At 38.9% G+C, this 22,753-nt stretch overlaps 1 long non-coding RNA gene across 5 annotated transcripts in view; it reads left to right on the forward strand.

Annotated features, from left to right (window-relative positions):
• LOC106043522 (uncharacterized) overlaps window positions 1-22,753 on the forward strand; it is a 90,390-nt gene that overhangs the window by 42,473 nt on the left and 25,164 nt on the right. For 3 of the 5 annotated variants that reach the window (XR_010833685.1, XR_010833688.1, XR_010833686.1), the window contains exon 1: window positions 3,626-9,668. The exons of 1 other annotated variant lie outside the window; for it this stretch is intronic. This is a non-coding gene — a long non-coding RNA (uncharacterized lncRNA). Of the gene's footprint in view, window positions 1-3,625; window positions 9,669-22,753 lie in introns of those variants that run through there. One more of the 5 variants, XR_010833687.1, reaches the window with a different exon arrangement.

Raw genomic sequence — 22,753 nt, forward strand, 5'->3', positions numbered from 1 at the left:
CGGTGTGTGGTTGTTAGTTTTGTTGTTATTTGTTTGTTTGTTTGTTTTGATCTTTTCTGTAGTCCACATATGTCTTGGTCATCTAGGAAGTGTTATTTGACCAGCCTTACTCAGGCTTCAGACTGGAAGGCACGGAGTGAGTTTATGAAATGTCCTATCCTGGTGACAGAGGGTACGTGAGTTGGAACAGATTTGTGCAATTAAGTACTTCTATTGAAAAAGAAAACAGAGGGCTGTTTTGGATTCCTCCAAGTTTCAAATCAAGTGTGTTCTCCAAGCTCTGGTGAATTTTGTAAGGGTATGTGCCTGCTGAACTGTCCTCCTTGTGATAACGGTACTTTTAGAATACCTTACCCGAGTGCTGGCTCGGTGCTGCCTGGAACTGTTCTGATTCAGAACCAAGGTGTAAAAGCACCAACAGGTGAAGAAAACTTATGTGTGGTACTTGGGAAAGACAGACTACTTTTTTTAATAATATCCAGGAAAAGAACAGATTCTGAGTGGTCTGAAGTGGTCTGAAGGGCAATAATCAGCCTTGCATTTAGCACTAGAAATTTTGAGTGATACTGTGTAAAGTCTTAAATGAGCCTTGCTAATGTGGATGCTTGAATATAGCATCCTGGCAAGCTCATGGGTGTTATGTATAGGATGGCATTCTGCTGAAGTACTGCACATCCGTATCATGTGTTGGCCACATTTGACCATTTATAGACAAGCAGCCTTTTATCAGGAGAGATGAATTCTTTGAAGAACAGATCCTGGAGTATGTATTTTCTCAGTACGGTGGAAAAATGTCAGACTGGTACAGCCACTAATGAGGTTACACCACACCAAAGGGTGTGATTCTTCTCATTGTCATTATGTTAAAAAGATGAGCCGTTGACATACTGCAAACCTAATAAACATACTAAACACTGAAGGCTATGTTTGCTCAGAGTGTTGAGTACAGTTATAATCAAGAGGATTATTAAGGCTGGAAGGTATTTAAAATGAGAGGAAAGAAATGTCTAAATTTAGGATGAGAGATTAAAAATATTCATAAATATTGTCTAAGTCACTGGAAAACAATCCATCACAACAGTAAGTAACCTCACCTTGCCTGGCATAGCAGGAAGTTAGTAGTCAGTTTTCTGTTCTTTCTTGCTGTTTGCATACTAGGTTAAAGTTTCTTTTCTCCATCTGAATGACATAAGCAAATAGTCTGCAAGAAAAATAAGTTCTGTTTCAATGTCACAGATTAGCTGGCTGCACATCTCTGGACAATGAGATAATTTGAACAAAGTCCATTACTTAAATGTCTCTTTTTGGTCTTTTCTTAATCATGAATGGCAAGGTACAAGGCTTGCATAACACAAGCATTGTATAGAAAATGGGAGGAAAAAAACAACACCTTGACTCTGGACTGTCAGAGCGCAGTGAGATTTGTCCTGCTCCAAACCATCCTTCTTGGGTCACATCAAATAAGATTAGTTTTTCTATTTCTGTATGGTATACAGTGGCTTTTGTGGAGTGCCTTGAAGTAAGGAAGAGCAAAACTTTGGTATGCATGAGTCTGAAAGCCGGCAAATAAATCTCTATTGATTGTTTCAGGGAGGACTCGTCCTGCCTCCACTGAAGCCCGTGGCAAAGCTTCTAATAACTGTAACCGTGAGGTCAAGTCATAGGATATCATTCAGCCCTGAAAAATTTTGCCCTTTAGTTAGGTGCCTGAGTGCAGTACCATATGTCTGAGCATGCATAAAACACAGCACCTACCATGAAAGCAAATACCTGCTCTACATTCAGCTTAAAAGGCATCATCGTGCCTCTGGTGGAGTTCTGCAGTGACAGCTGGCCACTTACAGAGGCTGGGTCTGGCCCCTGATGAAGCACCCTACCTCTGGGAAACACGGGCGCAGCGACAGAGAACTGGTCCTGTATTGTTGTGTAGAGGGGTGGCATGGCATCAACAGCTTAATATTTTCCCTTGGTTTACTTACACTTGGCTAAAAAACGCTTACACAATGCAAGTGATATTCTTTTATTTATTTATTTATTTATTTATTTATTTAGCTGAAAGTCTTCCCCTGTATCTGAAAGTGTTTGTTTCCTTACTGCACAGTGTTTTTCAATTTCCATTTACTTTTCTCATATGCTTAGTTACTGTACTCTCTGACCCTCTTTTCACTTTATTTTCCTATTGGTTGTCTTTTTTTTTTTTTTAAATGATCTGTTTCACTGAAGCTATTAGTGTTATGCAGATCAAATAATTTCAGGGTTAAAGCAAACCCTTGAACTCAGTGTTTAATGGATTTGTAATTAGGCCATCTATCCCTGTGAGAATGGGCAGTTTGAGAATTTACTAGGATTTACAGACGGATTTAGTAGCCTACTAAGAGTTTTCAGACCTATTAAATTCCTTAAGAAGTTTTAAAGACACCACCTATTTAGGCAGGGAAAGATTTTGGACAAGGGTGTCTCTAAATACACACAAGACTGAGAGATGAGTAGAAAAATGCCTGTTTTTCAGAGAAGAAGGAAAAGTTTCAAGGATTTTATAATTTTAATGCAGAGATACATTTTGGAAAAAAAATCTATTGTGGTAACACGTGACTAGTTTAAATCGTATGATGTGTTTTGTCTGAGACCTTATTTGCATATTTAATGATACATGAATGTTAAAATACATATTAACCAGGCATTATATGTGCCCCATACTGTAGGTATATATGGCTAGCACTACTTTCTGATCCTAGAATACATAATTGTATTTAAACAAAAATCATAAAGTATTTGCTTTCCTTAATCCAACCTGTTTGCCATTTATAAGATTCTGAGGCGCCACATCTCCGTCTTCTGAGGAGACGAAATGGTATCAGTTAAATGCCAGGTGATGTAATTATGAAGTAACGGTTTATTCTTACTCGTAGCTACTTGGACTCTTAGGACAGATACTAACTTTTTTGTTGTTGCTTACTTTCCACAGAGAAAGGGCAAACTACATATAACCAAAAATACCTTCCTCCCCCTTCTCCACCTCTCAGTGCTTCTGGTTAAACTCTGGACAAGGTGGAGGTAGGGGAATGGGAAGGCAGGGAACAAATGGTCAGTTTTCTCACAGTAGCATAATGCTGCTGTTTCTTTTACCAGGTTAAAGATGCCCAAAGCATGATGAGTTTCTTCTTCATTCAATGATTTCTCTGTAAATACCACACAGTATTAAATTGGGTCCACTTACCTGTACAGCCAAGTGAGTGCAGAACTTTCTTTAAATTTGAGCTGTTCGGATCTACTTTTGGGTTAGCAGTGGGTTTGACTTGTGAAATTTGGTTTGCTTGAATTCAGATTTTCTCTTAACTGTAAAATATACCTTTTTCTCTCAAAGTAGTTTGGGTCCATACCCTTATCTCCTGACTGCAGCAATCTGAATGCACTCGTAGATACTTAATTTGTTCAGTCCTGTGTAATACTCAGGTCCTGCAGTTACAGTGAGCTTGAGTACGTCTTGTTAAGGAATATAAATTCAGCTGTTCCTGTAACTACTCCGACGCTATCTCTGTTACCTCCCTAATTACTTGACTGATGGTATCCTCAGTGCTAAAAACGTGTTTCTAAAAAATGCTGACTGTTCTGAGTGGTGGGATAACAGAAATGTACTACAGCTTGCCTTGCACCTAACAGCTTGCTCTTTATATAGAGAGCTACAATGAACATTTATTCCCTTATTTACACAACTTCAGAGTAGCTTTGTTACCTGCAGGTAAAGCAGTTCCACTGCAGTCTTTGGCACTACATTAGGTTTGTACCACCGATCATCCGACCTAACAGCATGGAGTTTGGCTTTCTTTAACTGATAGCAGCAACAGGATTTGATAGTTCATTGTGTCATGCTGTGAGTTCTTAAAATATAATCAAAACTATTAATCTGAAGAGTTTCTGAAAACAAAATTGCTGTTTAAACATCAAGCACAAACTGTCCTTTCCTCTTTCTTCACGGAATTAGCTTTTGAAAGGCCAAGAGCTGCTGCAGAGATAACAAGGACTGAAGAATTTACAGCAGGTGGTACCAACTGTGCAAGTACAACTCCCAGCCAAAATAATCTGACACCCAGCTGCGTGGAAGCCTGGGGGATCAGAGAGTGACTCAGGCGGAAGTGAGAATGGAGAATCTGGCTGAAGCACCAAGCCCCTTCCAGAAGCGTGTTATTATTCTCTCTCATTCAGTGGGATAGCCCCCCAGGGAATGCCATGTTAAAATTAAAAAAGACTTCTGGTTTCTTGACCAGCTAAATATATTCCCTTCCTATCCAAAAAGAAAGAGCAAATAGCACATACGAAGTGCTGTATGTGATGGTGAAGGAGGCCGGGTACACGCGAGCAAGAGGAAGCAGCGAACTGCCGAAGGAAGCGTGCCTTTCAGCACCGCGCCGCGAGAAGGCTGCAGGAGCTGCGCTGTGATTTGGAGCCGGGGTGAAGGAGTTCAGGGAAAGTTCCCAGTTCAGTTCTGCCGCACTGTGCCGCGTGAGTTTGGTGACTGGAATCGCTCCAAGCTGGTAGACGCACGCGCACACTTGTGCAGATGCTTTTGTATTATTCTGGGGGCTGCCACGGTCTTATGGTGCGGGCATGGAGAAATATAATTCAACTGTCTCCGTTTCTTCCCTGGTGGTGACAATGATGGTACATGGCGTATCTGCCTTTGTCAAGCAGAGGTCTTATGGATGGAGAAAACTAACAAGAGCAAACTGGTGTTAAGGGCCGTAAGAGTACTTACCTGCTGTGGGTGGGTGGAAGTCCTCTCTTGCTTCACATGATTTGTGAAGATTCAGAAAATCTTATAAAAATCTGTTTTCACCTGAGACAAAATTTATTTGTCCGCATGTATGCTGGTGCCCTCATTATTAACTTTTGGTTACAGATCATTATTTGCTTCTCTTAAGTAAATAATATTCTGGTCCAATAGAGACGGCTGAGCCAAAATAAAATTCATATGCATGTTTGTAAATAGTCCTGTTTTCCCGGCTTTTGTCTATTACATTCTGTGGGACACCTTTGGACACCCTGCTGTGTCTTGGATAGCTTAACTGTAGATATCCTGGATGATCATCCTAGTTGGTATCGGACGGTGGTGGCAAAGAAAAGCTATTTACCTTTTCTCTTAAAGTTTTATTTTATTCTTTTAAAACATTGCCTGATGTGGATATTGGTTTCTTAATAAGCTGATGAAGTGTTAAAGGTGGTTGATTCTGCTGGAATGATAAATGGATCAGTGCTATATGTTTTATAAGATCAGCTATGTAGAACTGTGTGTAAGACAAGACCTAAATGTATACTAACATGGTCAGTTTTTATTTATTTATTTTGCCCGTGATGAGCCTCCTACTCACTGGAGAAAACTTGCTAGAGTTCACATAAACACTGAAACAATCTGTGACAGTGGTGGTATTGGCTACAGCTTTCCTATTGCCGGCCTATTTAAGGCTTGAGAGAACGAAGCCTATGACAGTTATAACAAAACCACTGCTGAGGTAGAGGTCATGATGTTTCAGTTATGTGGAGATCGAAGGATAAAAATGCTAAGATGTTTTATGATTAAAACAAAAGTTTAATCTTTCATACGATTTAATAGCAATTAGAGAGAACAGTCCAAATTGGTTTGAGATTTAAAAATTAGCTTTTTCTGCTTGCAGCGTTGTAGGAGATTAGAAATTTGAATTAGCTGTTATCCATTTAGGCTATTCATAGCTTTGTTAAGATGAATTCTGTGTTTCCAGTGTTAGTTATTTTAAAGGTACAAACAAGTGATATTTTGTTTCAAAATTTCTTCTCATCTTATTGTGGAGGAGCACAGTATGGTTTTCCAGCATAATAATGATAATTAGTATTCTGTATGAGGTTCTAATAAAATAAAAATGCACATAAAATTCATTTGTTTGAGCTGAGATAGATGCACAGAAAGCTTTGAAAACAATAAGAAGAGGGGTTTCTCTGATGTTGGTAAGGCTCAGGAACAGATGCAATTCAGTGTTGTTCCTTTTTGAGCTATGTTTCTCCCACACAATTGCAGCTGACTCAAAAGACTTTGAACGTTTGAAACTTTAAAAGTTCTGAAGTTCTTTCGGAAGCTCTGAAGTTTTAAGTTTACCTCCCTGGACCATTTGCTAAATTTAAAGAGTTCAGTTGCTGGTATAAGAACATCCTGATTAAATAAGAAAATGCCTGAGGAGATGACACCACTGGCTTTCTATGACTAAGTTTTGCTAAAATAAAATTAATGAAAATGTTTACTGCATTTATTGCAGCTGAAAAAATACATATAGAAAATTTCAGTCAAAGTTTACACTTGTGTTACAAATGCAATTGTACTGTTCATTTTATTAAGCTGTGACCTGCTTTGTTTGTGTGTTTCTGATTTAATGGAAAAGTGCATTAATACCCTGCTGTGAAATCATGACTTCCCTGGGGCCAATTAGATGATCTATCAGTAATAACTTAAAAAATACTGTGGTAAAAGGAGCTCCTGGCACATATCCTTTTTAAATTCTAATACTCTTCTCTAATGATGGCCAAAATAAGATACAAGATTGAAGCAAATGGAAGCTTGCATACTTTTGGAAACACAGTCATTGTTATCCTTTGTTCTGAAATGCTAATATTTTATTCTTGACAGAAGAAGCCTTTTTCCATTCTACCCCTTGTGAAATTCTTCCCGTGCTCTGCATAATAAATTCAGGACACAGGAAGCCAAGTTAACATTCAAATAAGTGGTAGATGGGCAGAGGTGTCCTTGAAGTCACCGCAAGCTGATTGCACAGAAGTACTGAAAACAAAATTTCAAAGTTTGAAAATACTGGTTACAGTGAGTTTCAGTGGATTTCCTTCACATTAGCATGATGTCCATCTGAAAACCTGTCTTTGATTGTATCTCTGCATGCGAGCAATGTTGCTGCATTTTTCTAAGATACTCTCACTTGGGCTAGCTGCTTTTTTACTGTAAAAAGAAAGAATGCCAGAAGGTCTGAAGTACTATGCTTCTAATGTTGTGTATGCTTCCACTATTTTTTCTGGGTACCATTTAAGATGATGCAGTATAACCTACTGGAATTATTTCTTTCCCAGAAGAACTTAACATTTCTGGATCTTGTGTCTTCTGAAGAATTTTCTATGGTTACTTGATGGTATATTCAGTGAGCATTTGTATTTTCTAGAGCTGGAGCCATTTGTAGCAGGGTTCCCACCTACTTTCAATTGGAACTCAAACTCATAAATAATTGATGTGCTTTTGGAAAAATCTGGTCTGTCCTTTAAATTCTTCCCTGCCTTAATGCACTGGAAAATGGGTTTAAATAAGGCCCTGTGAACATACTGGTTCCTTATCAATCAGTTGCTGTTGTTACTAGGACTTTTTGTTTAGTTTATGTCATTTCCTATGTGACCTGCTGAAATGGTGTATTTTGACTAAATGTGAGATGACCACATATAATAGAATAGTGAAATATCATTGACTGGATTGAAATGGAAGTTATTTGAAACAGAGCAATGCCTGTGATGAAATGGATGCTCTGAAATGCGGAGTGCTGCCACAACAACATGAATGTTAAAGGACATCCTCATGTGGTAAAGTGTGAGTCATTCAGCATTAGAAGAATGAAGACTGAGAAACAGCCCCAAGACCATCAAAGGCATATCTTCAAAGCTTGTCTGGGATAGATGAATTCAAAATGCAAGAACTTAATCTCAGAATAAAATTTTAATACATTTTAAAGCAGAAAGAGTGGTTTGGGGTGGGACGTGCACCATGCAATTTCCAAGTCCAAGACATAAAAGCTGAGTCTTAAGTCAACTAATACAAACTGAGGAATTAGCCCTTATTTATATGAAGTCCACTGATGAACTAATGAAATGGAGCTTTAGTGATTTATATATATACATATATATATTAGTGCCTTTCAGTAAGGTGAAAGGAATCCTGCGAGCTGCTCTCCTGTTTTATGTACTTTAAAATAAGTACGTACCCTGTGTTTTCTGTATTGTAATCTCCACCAGAAGAAGAGAATAGTTTTCAAACCCCTCTCTTGTTACTACTAAATACAATAGAGTTGCTCATCGTACGGGCGGAACATTAAGAAATGTAAAAAAAAAGAAAAGGCTGACTTGGGAATGTTTCCATTCTTTCTCCTAGTAAGGTCCTACTGGCACATGTTTGAATATCACCGAGCCTTTCAGGACTGTCCCACACAGGAGGTGGGTAACACATGTGCCTTGCTTTTTGCTGTGTGCATAATACAGACTGCTGTAATGGTATCAATAAGTTGAAGCTTTAATAAATAAAATATGGCAATACTTGAATTTGATATAACTTGGTTATACATGCCGCTCTCATTCTCTGTCATATCCACATAAGCATTTGGTACATTTGATGTTCTTAGCAAAGAAAACAGTGTACTTCTGGAACTGCTTTTGTAGAAATGTAGGCTGCAGCTAGACATTGCCATGCAGATAAAGCAGCAGATGTAGAATGATGATACCTTGATGTAGTCTACCCTGCCCTACGCCAGTAACTTTTCATGGTAATTCGCTGCTTAATGGCTCCTATGAAGAAGAAATGGGGTGAGAGTGTAGGCCAGTTCATTCCATTAAGGGAAGTTTTCTCAGCTGTGCTGTCCTGGTTGTGACTGTAGAAGTAATCCTGCTGTGCAGCACAGCAGTGGGGGGTTTGGGAGAGTTGAGAATGTCAGCTGTACCTCCTGAGATGAAACAGGTACATCTGAATGTAGTTAAACTTCAACCTTCATAAAAGAGAGAAAGATGGTGCGCTCAGAAGGAAGAGAGTTGGGCTCTTGGAGCTAGGTCAGGGCATGCTGGCAGATAGTATTTGTCTCTTTGTGTGTGATTTGCTTAGATCTGAATTTTGGGGGGAGTTTACAGGGAGTACGTGGAGAAAATATGTCTAGGAAACTTTAAGTTCTGTCTGTTGAGAAAAACCTTACAATGGGAACATCTGGCTAGGCAGTGTTGCAGCATACATGTTTTTGGGCTTCTTGTTCTAGTTCAACTGTGTTGGGGCAGGCAGGTGGGTGGGGAAGTAAATTGAAGTTTAGGGAAACAATGTGTCAAGTAGTAATTGCACTCAGGAAGGATGAATAAGAGTTTCCTAATTAAAAGATGTTTTTCGGGGAGCTTCAGCTTAACAGGGTGACTGCTTTGTCTTAATTATTTTCTGTCAGTGTATATTTATGTGGGTGTTTGTCTCTCACTGGTCTGTACTCTGTGAGTGAATTGTGCTATCTGTATTGCTAATAAAAAGCCAGCTGTAGTTCCGAGAGAAAGGTGTGTGTTAAACTACAGGCCTGCTTGCCAAGCTGCTTACTTCATCAGGTGTTGTTCTGTTCCAGTTTCAAGCCCTGTTCCTGGTTGCCTCTCCAGGAGATGAGGGAGTGATTGTTTGGAAAGCTTAGGAAGGAAAATAGGCTCAGTGGAATGTGGGGTGAGATGGATCTGTGGGAGAGGTGTACGTACAACTGAGAAGCTGCTTAAGATTCCCTGTGCAGAAACTTAAGAGAAGGAACAAGGTACAACCTTGGGCTGCTCGTGATCAAGCTTGATGAATATAGAAATATTTAACTTTGTAATCTAGCCAAATCTCTGCCATTCCTCACGAGCCCATGTTCCTAAATTAAAGATGCCAGGTATGTAAGTCGAATATATCTTATTATAAAAGAATCTTCTCTTTGCTGCTCTTAGGTTTACTATTTTTCATTTAGGATTAGGATTTCTATCTCAAGTTAATTATGAATCCTCATAGTTCAGAAGCAGTTGCCAATGGGTGCTTAATCAAGAGAATGCAAGCTAAATTATGCTTCATGTCAGTTAATTGTAATTTTTGTGCTAGTGTTCAGAAGAGATCTGTATCATCCCATAAATAAGAATGGCATTATTTATTTGGGGAAATTATTGTGCGTACGAAGAAAGAGTTTTTTTTGGAGTGAACTTTTTTTCTTGCCAAATGCCACAGCACTCTGCCTTTGCTCTTACTATTTTAAAATTATGCACTTCTGACAGCCACTTAAATACATTTTCCAAACATAATTTACTATATGAGGTTTTTTCCCCAGGGTGACAGTTAGGGACTAGAAATAAAGGATGTTATTTTAGGGAAGTGAGAGTGGATACTAAACTAATACAGAAATTAAGCATAATACTGTTTTCCAGTTGCACTCCAGTGCACAAAGAAAACAAATCCTGAGCGTGATATCCAGTATTGCCACCAAAGATTTCTAGACCCTCTTTATAAATGATTGAGACCGTGTTTGCGCTGGTAACAGGCTTCAAGTCACACTGCAAATAAAAAAGCACTCATCCAAATATCTCCTGAAGAAAACAAAATTCTTCTGTCTTCCCAGGGTACTTGGTCACCTTTCTGACAGCACACTCACAGGCTCCAGTGTCTTCAGGAACACAAGTAAACAATGCTGAGCTCATGTCTGGGATAGAAGGAGGGCATGTTTAAAAATGAGAAAGTTCCAAACTGTCTCCAAGAGCTGAATGTGATCAGTGCTGGCAGGAGTGTAAATAATAACAAATAAGTTAATGCAACTCCTACCAGTGAGAACAGCTGGCCTGAGCTCATTTTTACCAGCTCCTCAAAGTAAAGTGTGTTTTGGTATGAAACTTTTTCATGTCAATCAAAGACCAAAACATTGGTTCTTTTTCCTTATCACAAAGGCCTGACGTGGCAAGTGTGTGAAAACCATAATTCTTGGTCATTAGGGTTCAGAAACTGAGGAAGTCACACAACAAAAGCCGCAGCTTTGCAGATATTGTTGACCACTGGTATGGAATGCAAAAATTACATAAAAATCAATGTCAGGCCTAAAATGACTTGAAGCCTTATGAGTTCAGGATGAGATTTACTTGATGCTGGTACAGAAAATCCGCGGTTCTTCCGATGAACATCCACCACCACTTTTCAGGTTACCTCTCTGCAGAGCACAGCAGACTATTGAACTTTGAGGTGAGAAGTACAGGGTGTTAGGGCTCCAGACAGTCCAAATCTGGAATTCTTCTCCTTCAGAGCTTCCCTCAGGAGCTGTATTCATGCTGTTGGTTATACTGTGATTTTCTGCAGTATTGCATTGCCATCTGACCAACTACGCTATGTAAAGCTGATGTCACCGGGCCTAGGATTGCAGAAAGTTCTTTTGTAGGTACCTGAATTCTGTGAAACCAGGGGGTGGTGCCAAGTGGTTTTAGACTGTTCTTAGCGTAAGGAGCAACTGTTAAAAAACAAAGGGCAGTGCTGAGGCAGGACTCAAGTTCTAGAATGATTCCTGTGGGTGTGCAATCTCCTAACATCTTCAGACTGAGAGAAGAGCTAGTGGAGAGCGACAGCTTTTGTCGAAGTGTTAGTTCAGCCACACAAAAGCATTTCTCATTTGTTTAGGCTTTCTGGGATTTTAATTGAGCTGTTTTTCTGGCTTTTTTTTTTTCCTTCCCCGGTGCACATCCTGGTATAAGGAATATGAATGACTTCATTGCCCCTTCAGTGCCTCACATTCTTTTGGACATTGGAGAATATCTACCGCTCCCAACTGCTGGAGTTTTATGATGTTTATTTTTGTTTACTTGACATTTATACTGAAGAGACCACAACAGCTTGTTTATCATTGTCCTGAATACAGTTCAAGTAAATGCCAGACCCCCCTCTTATCACTATCTGATGTTTAAGCTTGAGTTTGATGCTGTGATTTTGTCACATGAAAGCCAGACAAAAAGACACTGCAACTTTATATTTCAGGTGGAAATTCCACAATTGTCTTAAGGTGTTTTTTGGTTCCTTGGAGAAAGTGTGCAGTTTTTTGGCTGTCACACAGTCTGTTTTCTCTCTATGACCAAGCACAGGATTTAGTTGCAATTGTTAATCCCTTTCTCTCTTTTGTATCTGTGACACTTGGATCAGCGTTTTGGTGTCATTAGAAGTAGGTGCCCCAGTTAGCAATCTTAGCTGCCTTAGTTTTTGATGTAAGTTCATGTCACTGTTGGTTATTTTGCAAACAGTTCATTAGTTGCAGGCAAACTGTGTAAATCACAAAGCCGGGCACTGCACAGAGTGAACAAAAGCTCTTTCCAGTCTGGTCACTTCTGAGATGCACGGTTCATAGTGCAGGAAGGAACTGAGAGCTTTGTTGGTGGAAATTGTTGACTCCTTGCAGAGACCAGACTGCTGACTGCTTTGAAGGATTCTTGTTTTTTGAGTATCTACTGATAATGCAGATAACTGCAAAATTTCCATCCATGACTGTAAAGTTAACAAAAGTTGTTCTTCTGTTTGTGACGGATAAGATCTTCTGATATCCATCAGAGCTTGTGCTAGAGGTGTCTTTTCCTTCCTGTCACAATCACATTCTCACATGGACCACTGTGAGGCTGGCTTTGTAACACTTTTCCTTACTCAAATAATGAGGAGTTGAGAATGTATTGGCAAAATGAGTGGAAGATTTAATTCTTCCTGATTTCTGAATGGAAGTTAGTGCATTTGTCCTATGAAGCCTTTTTTAGAGGCTGCCTGTTTCCAACTCTACTACATATGATTAGTGAAAGCTCTCAGGGCTGAACTCTTTGAAACCTAAAACAGAAGTGTCTGCAGACTTTAACATTCACCCCCTCTGTTTTTTTCAGAATAATTTGTATTTGTCTGTGCTTGAGATAAATATGAGTGATCTTCAGCAAAACTAAAATGAGGGTGTCTGAAAGCTCACCGAGACGAAATGTAATGTGATTTCTGTTGTGCCTCTGTAATAGGGAGGATATTAATTTTCTGAGCCTTTAATAGATTTTGTCATACTTAAAATATATTAAGTGGTGACAAAGTCATCTGAATGCTTGCAGAAATAGCTTGTTTTCTTTTTTTATTTTCAGTCAGTTACGACTGCTAAATACCTGTCTATGTTGTTTACGTGCCAGATGACTGCTAAAAGGAGCTGAAGAAATACTTAGATTTTCATTACACTTTTTTCCTCCCAAAGCTGGGAGGCTACATACATCCTCTGGCCGTGTACCCTTAACTGCACTGCTCCTCCCGGAGCTCTGGTTAGGGATCCTCAGCCATTTGACTCGCACTGTAACTGCTCTGGCTCTCATTGCTGGAGGGTTAGCGCTTCAGCCCATGCCCTGTCACTAACACAGGGGGTGACGTGCTGGAGTGGACCAGGATTCCAGCTGTGTGAGCGTCTGACTCTTACTAACCAGGGGTTTATCTTGGTGACATTATAAAGACTGAGCCAGACGATTACAAGCCTCGCTTTCATTGCATGGGGTGGACTTCTTTTTCCAGACAGTACTAAATTACCATGCACCAGGCTCCTGTGGTTTAGAGACAAGATTAAGTTCAGAGTCTCAGTATGCACAAGTGCTCTGTGTCAACTTTGTAAGTGATAATCTGTTCAGATAGACCCTTTTCCCCGTCTGTGAGACACTGTATTTTTAGTTATGCACTCTGTGAGATGATGGCCTTGGGATGTGAACTGATGCATAAGTGCAGCAAGCCATTTCAACAGTTCAGCCAAATTCTCTTACAAAAGCTGAAGACCGCTTAGCATTCAAATAGTTATTTGAAGTGTGATTTTTTTTTTATTATTTTATTTATTTATTTTTAGAAAAAAAAATAACAGCACAGTCTATTAGTAAGCGGTTTCGCCTGGTTGCACTTTAGTGGAGTGTCCAGAAAGGGTTTTGAACAGTTTTCATAATGTCTGCCTTTGTCCAGTGACACTAGATGCTGTTGGCATCTTCAGAAATAAAAAGTTCTCCTCCTCTTACCTTTTCTTGATGATTGGTTGTTAATCTCACTTTAACAATCTTGTCCAAATAGTTATTCTATACATACCTTTGTCATGGCTTTTTGTTGTAAATCTTTCTTGATTTTCACGCTTGAGCCTCTGAAAATGGCCCACCTGCCCCATTTACTATATGGTATTAATTTATTAGCCATTTTATGAATGTTTATCCAAGGAAGACATTTGCATGTTGCCGAAAGAATCTTAAAAATAAGCTCCTACCTAAAATTACACATCCTTGATAATGTTTGTGATTTCTACATACACATAATTCATAGTGATAGTTTTATAGCTGGTTTTATGAGGTAACAAATTAAATTTGTTGTGCACTTCTGATCATTGTGTGTGCAAAATAATAAAACATTCAGGCAGCTTGGTAACGTTATTTTTGAAGATGTCATGTTCCTTTTCCCAGTATATTTTCTGTCCACATTGTGAATCTGAATCCTCGCAGAGGCAGTATTAAATGCTCGACCACTTGGATGTGTTGATCATGTATCCTCTGATCTTTGATGTGGGAAACATGGTACTTTGAATGATATTAAGCATTATTTTAAGGTCTCAAATTTCTTTATATATATATATCTGTGAACATCCTTCGAACTCTAAAAATTCAATAGTTCAAATGACATGGTTTTGACTGTTCATGGAACTCACCTTTATAACATGCACTCATAGCTTTTATGTAGTTGTCACGATCAGTATTGAGTATAATCAGCTTTGGTGCAGAACACCCTTCAATCTTCACACCAGACAATTAGTGACAAAGTAGATGAAGCTCAATCCTTTAGTCTTCCACCCATCCTTCCTTTAAGTGCCCGGGCTTTTCAGTCTGCCTGGAACATTGGGAAATTGGCTCACTGGAAGATGGGGAAGTATAAACGCCTGATTCAAGGCATAGAGGGTACACTGCGAAAACGTTCGCAGCTGAGAAACTGCCCAACTAGGTGCCTCAGATCATGGACATGGTGACATTTGGAGAGAGTTCCCACAGCTATTGCCTCAGTTCCTAAAGATAGTGTCTTAAATTGCAGTCAACCACTACTGTCTGCGAGGAGTTTTCTGTTTAGTATGTGCTTAGCTTAAAAAACATAATAAAAAATAAAAAGTATTCTATTTCATACAACTTTGATTTTCTAATTGGCTTAGATTATTGTGGGGAATAAAACAACATTGAGAAGACAAATCTCAGCATGAGCAGCTGTTGCAGCAGAGTAGAGGTAGATGTACACAGGTGAAGAGCCTTGTGATATGGTTTGGGCAGCAGATGCCACGTATCTGGATAGTTAATAGAAAGCTCGTTTGAGTTACTGGATAGTGGACTGTGGTTTCTAAATGGAATGACAAAGTCAAATGGCCAACACCCTCAGCCTTCTGTTGAACAGATGTATAAATTCTGCTTCTGTGAGCAAACCGAGAAAAAAGCACTCAAGTGATGAACAAAATCAGAGGGGAAAATATCTGAGTCGTTTAGTTTTCCAAAATACAGCTGAAAGTGTACCATATGCTCTGCATCCTGATTCAAGTTCCAGCTATGTACTTTCAGTTAAATTCAGGATTACTGCAAGGTGGATGTGAATTCATTGAAGTTGACAGAATTATATTAATTCCCACATAATTGACTTTAATCCAGACACTCAAATGATTGTAGATGTTTTATGGATTTTTAACACAAAATCATAAAACTAGATTAAGAGCCCTGGGGTTACATGTACAAATTTGGCTTATGTCAGTGATGAAGTGGCTTTGCCAATGTCTTTGTAAGAGGATTCTTTTAGGTCCAATCTAAGCTAGTTAAATTCCTTGTAGTTGGGTTTTATTATGTTAAAACCTAACCCCATACCTGGCATTCTAGCTAGCATGTTGAGTGGAGAGAGTAAAGACTAAATAAGTACAAAATTCTGGTTAGCTTTCTTATATTAGTTAGCTCTTGCTCCTAGGTTGAATATTTGCACTTTACACAAGAAATTTCTGTATGTTGCTGTGTATTCCTCAGATGCTGAAGTCCTGTTAAAAAGTTAATTTTTAATGGAGAAGTGTAAGGATATACTTGGTCTTGAATCTTTTCTTATTTGGTCTGGTTGAAGATACTTGGATTTGATAATTGAAGTTTAGTCTATGCATGGCTGCTCTGTAGATATTTGAAAAGGATAAGTGCAAAAAAGAACCAATGTATGTGAAGCAGCTGTTAAATATTCTCTATCTGTTAAGTCTCCTATATATCTTCATGTGATTCTTAGGAGGAACGAAGCATGGCCCTGGGGAGGATGAAGGGAAAGTTTTCATATGCTACCTGAGAACTTGTTTTGACAGGCGTTCCCACACTTGTGCTGTAACAACTGCTGGGTAAGCTTCGTCCGAGCTTATGGAATCTGCATCGCTGCTGTGAAAATCCTATTTAAATGACATGGGTGAACTCTAAGGTCTTTTTAAATATAAATCAATATGTTTAAGAATGGAAATATACCATAAATACTGACAGTACACTGAATCTTTTGCCAAAATTGCTCAGTAGTTGTGCTTCTTTTTAAGCTGCCCAATTAAATACAGATATAAAATGACTGCTGTGCTTAACAATTGAGCACACCATATCAGGCAATATACATTCCTTGTACAGTGCTTCACTGGGACAAACCTAGGTTCAGTTTCAAAGAAAGTGCTCCCAAATATGGCAAGAGTTGTAGCATTTTTCTTGATGGGAATTGTTGTTGGACTGTGTTGTCTGAAACACTGGCAGCTTTGTGACACTTAAGGAAAAGACAGACATATCAATGTGGTTGTTCTTATGTGTGTAACTCAAGAGTGGAGACACACAAAATAAGCGTGAACATCAGTAGCATGTGACTACATGAAAGGTGGGGTGGCTGAAAGAGGAGTGCTCTTGGCCATGTCAACCTCAGCAGCTGTTTCAAAAATAACCTGTGCACTGAGATAAAGTGGTCATAGCCCTATTCCTAGAAAATATAGGATGGAAAGGAAATTTTCATGAAAGATTGCTTGGTAACTAAAGTACTGGACTACTAATAAAATACTTGGAAAGCATTTTCCTCTGGCAGTGTTATCCCCAACAATGAAGTCAGTGTTGGAAGAGCAGTACTAGATGAAAAGGCTTTTTTTTTTTTTTTTGTTTCTGACAGTGCTCTAGCAATAGATTTAGTAATTTCCCTCCTCTTCATCTCTGTGCTTATTTTTTGTATTCATGTCTTACATTATTCTGATTTTAGGAGCCAAATTTGACTTTCAATGTTCCCATTCCTTTACACTTAGGCTGGTGTAAATGTTTGGTACTTGAACAAAACTCTGAAGACAACACATTCAGAAATAATGAAGGCAAATATTAACAAAAATTACGAAGCTTTCTGGTGATGCTGTTTCGCGCTTGCTCTCTGTCTCTCTCAGCAACGTAATACATTCATTGTATCCATTGATGAGAGAAGTGGTTATTAAAACATAATTATAAGGGCTTCAAAATAAAGATTAATGTTGGTGAAGAGTAATGGGAAACTTTAAGAGTACGTTAGGCTAAAATAGAAGATACAAGTTTTTAGCCTTTTTGTTGTAAATTGACCATGATTGGTAGGAGTAAAAAAATTTCTGTCTAATAGACTTAAACCATACTTGTTTTCTAGCTTTTTTCCCCTGAAATTTTCACAGCATCATGGGTATTCCTAAAGAAAATGTTGGAATTAGTTCTACCATGTATTACAGATGGAGTGCAAAATCTTACATTCTGCTTCTCTTGGAAAACCTCTTGAATAAAACAAATGACCAAACATAGCAGAAGCTGGTACCCAGAGTACTCGTTCCTTCTCTCTATTTAAGAGAAAAAATAAGAATTGCATTGTGTTTTTAAACTGCAGAGTAATTACTATGGAAAATAAACAGTCTCTGATGCATTCATTAAATTCAAAATACATATGGAAGTCATTTATCAAACACAATGAACAAAACAAGAGGAAGTGTGTAAATGTCAGAAATGATGCAATATGATTTCACGGTCCTTGAACACCAACTGAGTTTAATAATGTGTGTTCAAACTTTTCTCATTTTCAGCCAGGTGAACTGCTCAAGTTGTTTTCTCATTTCACATACAAGAGCGGTTCTGGGTGACCAGTCATTCGGTATACCATAGAAAAAGGATGATTGGGTTGGGGTAGTTCTTAACAGGCTGAATGCCGCCAGTTAACTGGCTGGGGCTGCTTGCTGTGAGGAAAATCTCAGCCTCTCGCTCTTAGTGCAGCTGGCCACTGCTCAAATAATTTTCGGTAGCTTTAGGAAAGATGGCTTCGGTGCCAGTGGCAGGGAAGGGCTCAACTGGAATTCCAAAAACTGAAGGGCAAGATGGCTAGCAGCATTGGTATGCCAGCAGTTTTACAGGGAAGAATGGCAAAAGATGTAGATTCACTTCTGTGCTTAATCTCTCTTGCCTTAACTGAACAAAACATCCAGTGTAAGTAAACTGGTAAATTAAGGCGGATAATCACACCTGGCCACTCTTACAGTTATAGAGCACAACGCTGCTCTCTTTGAAAGTTCTTTTATTACTGCTCTCATTGGAAGCTCTTCTATTCATTTTCTCTGTCGATAAGATAGCTTTGATCTAAACAGAACGAGTTGGAAGAATTCTTATAAAAATACCTGTATAGATTACCAGTTATTTAAGATAATAAATGTTACACCACTTTAAGCAGAACCAAGGGGCAAATCTAGCTAGTCATATGAAAGGAGGCAAGTAATAACTGACATGAGAAATATGTAAGAAAAGACAAAACTGAAGAAAGTACAAAATTATCCATCAATACATCAAGCGATGTATTTGCTATAGCAAAGTTGCCCAAATGTTGAACTAAATTGTTGTGTTTTTTTTTTTTAACTCAGTTATTTAGACTTTTATGTGATGCGTGAAGAATGTTACACCTGCAATGTTGAAGCAGATTTCCCAATTAATTTTCACTGGTTTACCTAGTTGTGGTTGGTGTCTGAGAAGATAAATATGAATCACAATGTAATTCTTTCACACGTGTCTGAATAAATGCAGGTGTTTGGCAGCAGGACTATCACAGACCCCAAACGTACAGTCACACAGAACATCTTTTGTTGAGCAATAAATGACATCTTATTCCTTCTGTTTGCACCAGATAGAACAGCTGCAGCAGTGTCAAAGTGTCACTGACCAGGGTGATCATTTTGCAAAAATGAAGCAAAGGCTTTGCCCTTTTTCTAGGTGCTTCAAACTAGCCATAAATGAGCAGCGTTGCTCTGTGAGCGCGTGCTTTGTGCAGAACTCGGAGCAGCAGCAAGGCGAGGTGCTCCGTGAAGGACAGAGAATTTGATCAGGATTGAGGAATGGCATTCTGAGAGAGAAAATGGTGCTTAAATGCTGTAACTGATTTGGGAAGACTACAAGGTGCTCACTACCACTTTTTTCTTGGAAAATGTAAGTCCCTCTCAACTACACAGATGATGCAATTGTGAAACATTCTTCCTGCTCCCATCTTTATCTTCAGTGTTTCCATTGGGTTCCTCTCGTTACCATCAGCCTGGGATCGCAGCTGGCTGCATGGAATATGCTCCCTCCCTCCTTCCCTCCCTCCTTCCCCCAGTGCCCATCCGGCTCCAGAGCATCAGTTCCCTTCATCTGCTCGTTCCCATCGTTGGCTCCGCAGTGCTCTGCAGTCTCCTCTTCTAGCCTCCTTTATTGCTGCATTTCCTCGTGTCTTTGCTGTCTCTTTCTGTCCATTTACATGTTCTGAAAAAGTTCCCTAGCCCTGCTGTTAATGTTTATACTAGCTGGTTCGTGTGAAGGAAAATAAAATGATGTTTAACCAAACTGTCTCACAGCACATTTTAGTTTTCTGGATTTATGATAGCGCAGCTGTGACTGAATCCCATTTGAAAAACTTTTGGATTTTTTCCTGTAAGTGTGAAATTATATAAACTGTTGGAAAGTGGAAAAAGATTTTATCTAAAGCAATAACAATAAAATCTGTTTATGTTCAGATTATTTGTAATATAAGACTGATGCATTCTTTCACCAGGAAATTTCTACCTAGAAGAGCTGTCTTGATCAGAATTCAACCTGTAACTTTGTGTTTATAGTACACGTAAATGGGTCATTTTATCAGTAAAAGTCTTCTTTCCACTCTTCCAAACTTTATCTGGGAAGAAGTATAGACTAAAGCGGTATGGACACAGGGAAAAGTGATACAGAATTAAATACCAGTTCATTGTTTCTGATGGCAACCTAGCAATTCCTGGTGTTTCCAGCAGCAGTCAGGGCCTAGTTTAATATTCAGGAATATATATATATATATGTATGTATATGTATATATACATATATAAAAGTATTTACTAACCTGAGCTTCAATTCAAGAATACAGGAAATGGAAATAGGTGCTCTTAAAATGAAACTTCTATCTTCACAAAAATTCTGGGTCTGCATTGAAACAAGGGAAGAGTGTGCTAAGGTACAAGACAATAACACATCAGCTTGAAATAAACTGAAACGGTATATTCTAAATTGGATTGATGATTCATAAAGGAAAGCTCTTCAACCTTCTCATGTCATTTGACATCCAACTCTTCTGTTTGCCATCAGTCATTGCAAGCATGTAATACGTTTATTATAAAGATATATCTTTACTGCATCTTTTTGACAGCTTTTAGTATTATCCCAGAATTTGAGGTAGATCAGTCTTCAATCCTATGGGAGAGATCGTGTAGTCCTGTCTGAGACGTCACTAACTCTGTAGTAATGATTTTATTTTATATATTACTAGGAGAGGGGTAAGCCCTTCTTCAAGGTCAAAAAGTTTTACTTTCTTTTTTTTTCTTTCTTTGAACTTCAGAAAAACAAATGTATTTAACTTTTCTTTACCATTTCTGGGTTAAATGGAGAAGAAGCAGTGGCATGAATGATGCTGGACACAAGGTAAGTGTCACGGATTTTTGCTGAGACGAATTCCTGCTAACTCCCCATGAAGATGTGTGGGTGGGGTATTCCTGGACACACAGCTCATACAGCTGCAGCCTCTTCAGGTGTCCGTTCACTGCTCCTGTCCTTGGCTGTGCTCTGACCCAGAGCAAAAAGCTCACAATGGGGGGGGGTTTCTTCTTTCTTGCCTGCTGCCATTTTCTGAGGTAGGGGAAGAAGAATCTAAGCTACGTTTTGCAAACTTGTTGAGAAGATGTTGGTCGAATTGGTCCTGTCACTGATAAAGTAAAAAACATACTGTTCGTGGTGTGTGGAGGGGGGCTGTCCGAACCGGGTTGGTTCTCCTCTCACCCCACTCCTTAAGAAATTTGCATGATTCTGTAAAAATGCTGGAAGTTTTGGGCTGTTTTATATTGTGTTGCTACTGGAATGAGTAATGTTTTTCCTATGTGTTTTATTTTTATTTATTTATTTATTTTCTCCCGATAATCATGACACTGTCTGTATCCATCACAGGGTTTTGGGGCAGCCTTTGGTGTCACAGTTTAAAACCTAAGGTCCCCAAAATGGAATTCCTCCTTATGCGGTCAGCTCAAAATCCCTTTACACCACAAATATCATGCTGTTGGCAGACTGTGTTACAACACATTTGCCTCCTAACTCAGTTAAAGTATAGTTGCAATTTATAGTCAAGAAATAGGCCAACATATCTGCAGTGAGAGTGGCGTAGTCAAAGCACTGCAGTACTGTGGGAGGTGAAATAGTGCTTTGAGGGGTTTTGGGAAAGGAATGGGGGCTCACCAGATGTCTTTGAAAATAATATTCTTTAAGCATCTTTTGACCTTAAGAAAACAGTTCCTTGGTGAGACCGTTAAAGCATTGCTTTATCTTCCAGTACCAGATACAAAATCCATGTGACCTTGTACTCTTAAGTGAAGATAGGCAATTTATCACTGAGAAAGATCAGAATTTGAGGTTTTGTTCTAGCTTGTACTTCGCTGCTTGTCACTGTGGGGCTAGAAGCACAGGGATTGAAAACTGATTTTTATCATTGACATAAATGAATGCTCTGTCCAAACTTCTTTTCAAGATGGTATTGATTTCTTTAACAAAACCTCCCTAGTTTACCAGAGAGACTGTTATCTGCTTTTCCATGGCTTCGGTCATTAGAAAGCAATGTTTCAAGAGCAAGCCCACCCCTACCAATACCTGCTTGCATATGTTGAAACGACAGGCCTAGCGAGTAGGCTTACCTATATTCTGGCACTCTGGGTGGGATTCACAATTTACTGGCGCAGCGATCCATAGTTAAAAATAAACTCAGAACTAGCTAAATTAGTCCCGTTTAGTTTAGCACAGGCCAAAGCGTTTAGCATAGAGTGGGGCTGACAAGGCTGAGTGGGCCTCAGAGCAGCTCGTCACATTGCTGCAGCCTTCGGTCACATTGCTGGCAGAAAGCAGCAAAACCGATGCCACTTCCCATCCCTAAAGAAGGAAAAAAAAATAGAAAAAGCAGAAAGAAAAACCCATCCCTAAAAAAAAAAAAAAAAAAGCAGTGATATAAAAGGGGAGAAGAAAAAGATTGTGTACAAATTCAGTGTAGAAGAAACTTCAAAATGAAACAAATACATCTTCCATGGCTTTTCCAGTGTCATTTTGTAGAAAATGCAGAAATGTTTTCTCAGTGAATTAGCATTTGATATAGTTCTTTCCTCTGCACATAAATATATACTAATAGAAGCTTTAAATAATAAAAGAAGACAACATTTCTATGGGGGATGAGCAGAGTAGTCCCCAGTTTAGCTAATGTAATTGTACATTAATTCTGGACCTTTGTCAACACACATTAAAATTACTTCATCAGTTTAACCCATTTATTTTTTTAAGAGAATCCTGGGAGATCATTGCTGCTAAATGAATTAAGAGACGCAGCCAGTCTGGAAAAGGAACCTTTGAATGTTTAATTTTTCTGTTGCATAATGCACTGACACGTTGTCTCAGAAGA

The sequence above is a fragment of the Anser cygnoides genome, chromosome 9 (genome assembly GCF_040182565.1).
Source record: "Anser cygnoides isolate HZ-2024a breed goose chromosome 9, Taihu_goose_T2T_genome, whole genome shotgun sequence".
Taxonomy (NCBI): Eukaryota; Metazoa; Chordata; class Aves; order Anseriformes; family Anatidae; genus Anser; species Anser cygnoides.